This window comes from Muscardinus avellanarius (assembly GCF_963383645.1).
Source record: "Muscardinus avellanarius genome assembly, chromosome: 18".
Classification (NCBI taxonomy): Eukaryota; Metazoa; Chordata; class Mammalia; order Rodentia; family Gliridae; genus Muscardinus; species Muscardinus avellanarius.
Window position 1 is genome coordinate 52,158,832 of NC_137804.1, and position 6,735 is coordinate 52,165,566.

The window sequence follows — 6,735 nt, forward strand, 5'->3', positions numbered from 1 at the left end:
GGAATTCTTTGGCATTTTCGTTCGAATTGCCCCCCTGTGCCCGCTCCGGCACAGGGCTGTAACTATCTCTATATTTCTATCTTTTTAATAAACTTCTTTAAATCTGCAGCAGCTGTCCAAGCGATGAATACTTATTCTTAGCTTAGGACAAGAATCCACGGTTTTTCTGTTTGTCTGTCTGGTGGGGGGGGGGGGTTACTACACACCACACACCTTTCCCCCCAACCTATCCCCTGCAACACTTAAAAAGTTTAAGATGGTGTGGACTAGGCCTGTTGTGCTGAACCGGCCTTGCTTGTCGATCACCCAATCATGTGGCTGGGTAGTTCCCCCACCCCTACCTTACCCGCCATAGAGGCTTTGTCTGGCTGCTGCTCGGGCTCTCGGTACAGATCCTCTGTGTCAGTGAGGTCTGAGAGTCGAACTTAAGTCTGAATAAAGTATCTCTGCCTTTGCCTATGGTGACAGTCTCCTGGTAATCTTTGGGGACTCCTTGAAACGGGCATCCGTTTTACAGGCGCATCCCCCCCCTTTTTTTGTGGGTGAGGGGATGGAACCCAGGGAGCATTTGTCCTCCAAGCTACATTCCCTTTCCTATTTTTTAATTCTTTATTTTGAAACACGGTCTCACTAAGTTGCGGAGGGCCTAAGTAGCTAAGGCTGTCCTTCAACTGCGATCCTCCAGTCTCAGCCTCCCCAGGGCTGGGATTACAAGCATGGCCTGCGCATCCCCTTTTACTTAAGTCATGCTCCTCCCTGGGGAAGTTCCCGCCCTACTGGGACACCAGTCCATGCTTCTAACTCACAGACTCCACTTCCCAGCGACCCCTGCTTGACTGCCACATCCGGGATGCCGGCCCTTGCCCAGCGGAAGTGACTGCTGCTTGCCAAAGGTGAAAGGCCAAGAACGTTCTTTGTGCACCTTCGCTCTTTCCGGGACCTCTGATCTACTGCTGTGGAGTGGGAAATCTGCCCATATTTCAGAATCACCAAACACAAGTAGTCTCCTCCAACTTGTATACTCTTGCAGCTGGATCCTGGGGATTAAACCTAGGGACATTTTACCTAGAGTTATACCCAGAGTTCTTTTTGTTTAAAACAAGGTCTCTCTAGGCCAGGTGTGCTGTCTCACACTTGTGTCCATTAACTGATGATTGACTAAACAGTATTGCAACTATAGATATAGACGGGATTCTACTCATCCAGGGAAAGGAATGGGGTTGTGGTACAAGCCTAATAAATATAAACCTTGAAACATTATGCTACGCAAGAAAAGCATCACAGAAGGAAAATAGTATATGATTCCGCTTATGGAAAAGATCTAGAACAAGCAAATTCATAAAGATATCGTGTGGGAGTGTTTTCTGGTTTCTTTTCTCTGACTAAATTACTACAGAATTCCATACAACATTTAAAGGAGAACTAATTTCTTAATCTTAAACCATCCACAAATATTGAAATGAAAGGAACCTGGCCAAATTCTTTTTTTTTTTTGAGTGAGCTTTGTTCTAATACAAAAATCAGAAAAAGAGCAACAAAAGAGCACTACAGACCATAGCCGTGTTGAACATAGATGCTTTGTCGTCCTGCCATGTAAGTAGCTACTCCAGACAGCTACCAAAAATTGTCTTTTCACATAAAATGACCCAGAGTCAGATATGATCTGGAGAAAATTATAGTTAATGGCTGTAATAATGTGTGGGGTGGTTGGAGAGGAGTTAGATGACTATACGCCCGAAACGCCTAAGCCACTATTCTTTCTAAGAAGCTTTAAACAAGGCATCATAAATGTTAATCAAATGCATAAGCCAGTGAATTGTTACCAGACAAAATAAAAAAGATCAATGAAACAGTCATGTGAAAAGCTTAGAGGAAGAAATGGTCAAATATGACTGGGCAGGGAAGACACAGACGATCACAGCCATGGATGACGTCATGTCTCTAGGGATGTGTCTGTGTGTGGGCAAATTCCACCCAACCAAATACTGTGTGTTCAGCTTGGGCCAGGTCAAGGTGTTAATCTCAGTTTGCAATCCTAAAATGGCCCTAAACAATAAATAACTATAACTAATCTCAATAACCAAAACAAGATTAATACAACAGTTGTTTGTAAAGGGATAAACAGAATTCACAAAACTTTTTCTAGATTATAAAGAATACAGGGGGGAGAGAGCATGCAAGAGAACCCAAAAGAGAAAAATTAGAAATAAAAAGGAGATAGTGTGAAGTTCAATGAATCATAAAAACTACTGTTAATGATTGCATTATAAAAATGCAGGAAATAGATAAATTCTTAAACACATACAATATACCAACACAGAATAAAGAAAAAACAGAAAAATCTAAAGAGACCAATAATAAGTAATGAGACTGAATCAGTACTGAAGACTTCCATCTAGAGCTCCATCTAGATCACTGTAGTATACACCCGAACCCCAGCTACTTGAAAGGATCAGGAGTTTGAGGCCTGCCTGGCAATGAGGAGAGTCCGCCTCTCAAAAAGAAAAACGAGGCCGGGCATGGTGGCTGGCACAGGCTTGTAAGCCCTGCCTTTGGGAGGCGGAGACAGGAAGATCCTGCAGGTATGAAGCCAGCCTCTCTGGCTTAAGAGACCCTGTTTCCAAATAAAATATAAACTAGGTCTGGGAGTGTAGCTTGGAGGTAGAAGGGTTCTATCCCCACTACCACCAAAAATAAATAAATAATATATTAATTAATTAAAAAACAAACAAGAGGTAAGTAAGAAGCAAAGAAATAAAATTTTAAAAAAGAAAAACATAAAGCCTCCCATTCAAAAATGTCCAAGATCTGAATACTTTACTGCAGCATTCCATAAAATATTTAAGGGAGAACTAATTTCACCTTAAAGCTATCCCCAAAAATTGAAATGGAAGGAACCTGGCCAAATTCTTTTTTTTTTTTTTTTTGGAGTTAACTTATCCTAATTCAAAACCAGAAAAAGATAACAGCAAATAAAAAGAACACTATAGATTCATACCCCTGTTGAATAATAGATGGTATGCTAATCAATAAATGTGATACAACACAGAAACAGACTGAAGGACAAAAGCCATAGGGTCATCTCAATAGATGCAGAAAAAGCATTCGATAAAAGTCAATATTTCTTCATGATAAAACCCACAACAAATGAGGTACAGAAATAACACACCTCAAAAAGCTAAAGGCCATCTGTGAAAAAGCCCACAGCCAATATGATAAAGAATGGGGAAAGCTTAAAGTGTATCTCTAACAGCAGGAATAAGACAAGTATGTCCAGTTTCACCACTCTTATTTATCTAGTACTGGAAATCTTAGCAAGAGCAATGGGCCAGAGACATAAATAAGAGAATCCAAACTATAAAATAAGTTACATCCAATTGTATGCATAGGAAACCCCCACCTCTGCATCAAAAAACTGTCAGGACTAAAAAAAAATATATATATATATATATATGCCTGAGAGTGTAGCCCGGAGGTAGAAGGGCTTCCAGAAACCCCAGTACCACCAAAAAAACCCATATATATATACACACACACACACACATACATATATATGTATGTATGTATGTATATAATCTGTCAGAACTAAATAAACTATCTAAATCAATAAACTAAATAAATCAATAAACTAAATAAATTCAGTAAAGTTGCAGGATACAAAATCAACATACAAATAAGTAGCATTTTTATACATCCATCACCAGCCAGCAGAAAATGAAAGAAATTTCATACACAGTAACTAAAACGTAAAATACTTAAGAATGAATCAAATCAAGGAAATAAAAACTCTCTACAATTAAAATCTTAAAACACTGATGAAAAAAATTACAGAAACACAAAGGACATACCACAGCGGGCCGCCTAGTGGCCAGCTGCACTCAGCCTGAGTGACCTGAAGTGCTTCCCTGGGCGAGGGCGGGAGGCTGCCAGAGTGAATGTCCTCAGTGGAATCACACCAGTAGCAGTTGTCTCAGTCAGATCCATCCCCATCAACAAACTCATGCAGTTCCTTTGAACTAAGAGTCATGGGTGCTGGCAGTTTGTATGAACCACATTGGTTTATTATAAAATATTAGATTCTAAGAAGACGTGGATTTTTTTTTCCAACTCTGAGAATTCACAGGAGCCGAAAGAGGCATTTGGCTCTGGAAAAGAGTGTAGTGGAGAATTGTGCCCACAGATGGGGCAGAAATGATGTTCATTTGGGGGAGAGGATGTGGTACGCTGTATACTGGGATGAACTAGCATCAGAAGTGTAACAATATTCTCAGTTTTACAAGAGAGACAAAGACAACAAATGTTTCCTATCCTGACAGCTTCGGCCAAATTTTAGAGGAAACTTACAAGCTTGTTGTAACTCTGGGTGAATGGAAGAAGAAACTGGAGTCTTTCAACAGAGAAATTTATTATATTACACACTCCAAAGCTCATGGTGCATTATCAGCCAGTAGCAGGGTATGATGAGTGGGCTTCAACACCTACAGAGCAAGGTCGGCCAAGAACTGCAAAGAAAGGATCCGAGAACATCTCTGTTGAAATAGATCGCTTGATTTTTGTCATCCATGGGATTGGATCAGCTTGTGAGCTCTGTTTCTGAAGCACTGAACAACGTGTAAATGATTTTCCAGATATTTTCTTAAACTTGCTACAGATGCATTTTTTAAAAACTGAAGAAGCCGGGTTTGGTGGCGCACACTTGTAATCCTAGCACTTGGGAGGCTGAGACAGAAAGATTGCACATGTTTGAAGCCATCCTCAGCTACTTAGTGAGGGTCTCAGCAACTTAGTGAGACCCTGTTTCCAAATAAAGCATAAAATAGGTCTGGGAGTATAGCCTGGAGGTAGAAAAGTGCAAGTTCCACATCCAGTAACACACACACACACACACACACTGAAGAAAATCAGCAGATTGAGAGAGTAGAATTTCTTCTAGCCAATTGGCACAGTCCTTTGCATTCTACTGGTGTGGATGTAGATCTGGAGCGAATAACACCACTAAGCATTAACTGCCTCAGGCACTTCACCAATGACACAATCTTGAATGTCTTCTACAATAGCCCTACCTACTGCCAGACTATTGTGGACATAGTAGCTTATGAAATGAACCGAGTATACACACTGTTTCTGCAGAGAAACCCTAATTTCAAAGGGAGTGTCTCAAAGGGAGTGTATCCATTGTTAGTCATAATTTAGGTTTGCTTATAACTAGAAATGATGCTTATCTAAATGTTGGCATTGGGCAGGTTTCTGTAAAATACCCTGGCTCATCTTACTGGGGGTGCAACCCAGAGGCCTTCTACCTCTGAGTTATACTCCCAGACCTATTTTATATATTTATTTGGAAACAGGGTCTCACTAAGTTGCTGAGAGCCTCACTAAGTAGCTGAGGCTGGCTTCGAACCTGTGTGATCCTCCTGTCTCAGCCTCCCAAGCGCGGGGATTACAAGCGTGCGCCACCACGCCCGGCTACCCCTGGCTTATCTACAGACCAGAAAGATGCTTGCCTTTGGCTCTCCCGTTGGAATGTTTCTTACTGTTTGAGGACTAAAAAGAATTGATCTCAATTACAAATTTTCAGCATGCAAAGGTTTCTTTAATATTTATAATCCTTTTGATGCTGTGGGACTACCCAATGGTAGTCCCAGGAGTGGAAAGTGAGCCAGTGTTGATCCCACATCATAAAGGCAAGAATTGGATGCACTTAGAGCTAAGAAAGGGCTTGACCAGGATGAGTAGAAACCTTAAGAACAATTTTCTAGGTTCACTGTGGATGGCCTGGAAGTCCTTCACCAGAGTTCCATATTTTGCCTTACAAGCCTCGGAAACTCCAGAAGAAACGGAAGCAGAATGTGAGTCAAGTTCATAAAAGTCCAGTGATGTTAACACAGAAGAGAACTCTGTAGCACTTAAGGAAGACGACCCACCTATCAATGTGGGAATGCTGAATGGAACCCAACACATTGACCATGTGCTACAGGAGAAGCCCAGTGAAAAGTTTTAATGAATATTTGCTTTACAAAGCCATCTGTGCTACTGGGAGTCTGAAGACACAGTATTTCTGGTCCTTATTTACCAAACCCAGGGTATCTTCCTTTCTTCCTTAATCAGCCCTTACAGTAAAAGTCACTGGTCTGTGGCTGCCCACCAACTGCCCACCTCTCCATTTTCATAGGAGTCAGGGAAGGGGGCACAAGCTGAGCAGCCATGGAGTCCAGCAGCGAGCTGTCCTCCACCAACATCCACCAGGCACAGGCCCTGCAAGAAGACCAAGATAATGAGAGCCATGTCCTGTGCGGTCTGTGTGGGGTCCGGGTGACCAAACCAACTCTTAAGGTTATCTGCCTGGAGATGGAGGAACACATCAACCCATTATGTTCTTTTTTAATTTAATTTTTATTAGTTAATTATATTTATACATCATAATGAGGTAAAAAAAAAATCTTGTGTAGACACCCAGCCTGCCCCCATCCAGTCCCCACCTCACTCTCTCCCCATCCCTCCCTCCCATGCTTGGTTTAGTAGTTCACTTTGATATGAATAATACCATAAAATATGTGGTCAAAGTTGTGGGGATTTGGAAAGTAAAAGAAGCAGTCCTTTATTTTGCCAATCAATAGGGAGAGAAATTTCAAAGGTTTAAGGAGGGTTGAGTAAGACAGCTGCTTTGAGAGATCAGAGGTGAAGCGAGAATTTACCTGCACAAGTTAAACAATTAACAGAATCACATGACAACAT

The 6,735-nt window shown here is 41.4% G+C and overlaps 2 pseudogenes across 2 annotated transcripts; both read left to right on the plus strand.

Moving 5' to 3' along the window:
* The first annotated feature begins 3,935 nt into the window (after positions 1 to 3,935).
* Positions 3,936 to 4,597, plus strand: LOC308276755 (triacylglycerol hydrolase DDHD2-like; annotated as a pseudogene). The gene has a single exon. The product of its transcript is annotated as a triacylglycerol hydrolase DDHD2-like (transcript).
* An 867-nt stretch (positions 4,598 to 5,464) lies between these two features.
* LOC308276756 (triacylglycerol hydrolase DDHD2-like) lies at positions 5,465 to 6,172 on the plus strand (annotated as a pseudogene). The gene has a single exon. The product of its transcript is annotated as a triacylglycerol hydrolase DDHD2-like (transcript).
* The last annotated feature ends 563 nt before the right edge of the window (positions 6,173 to 6,735 follow it).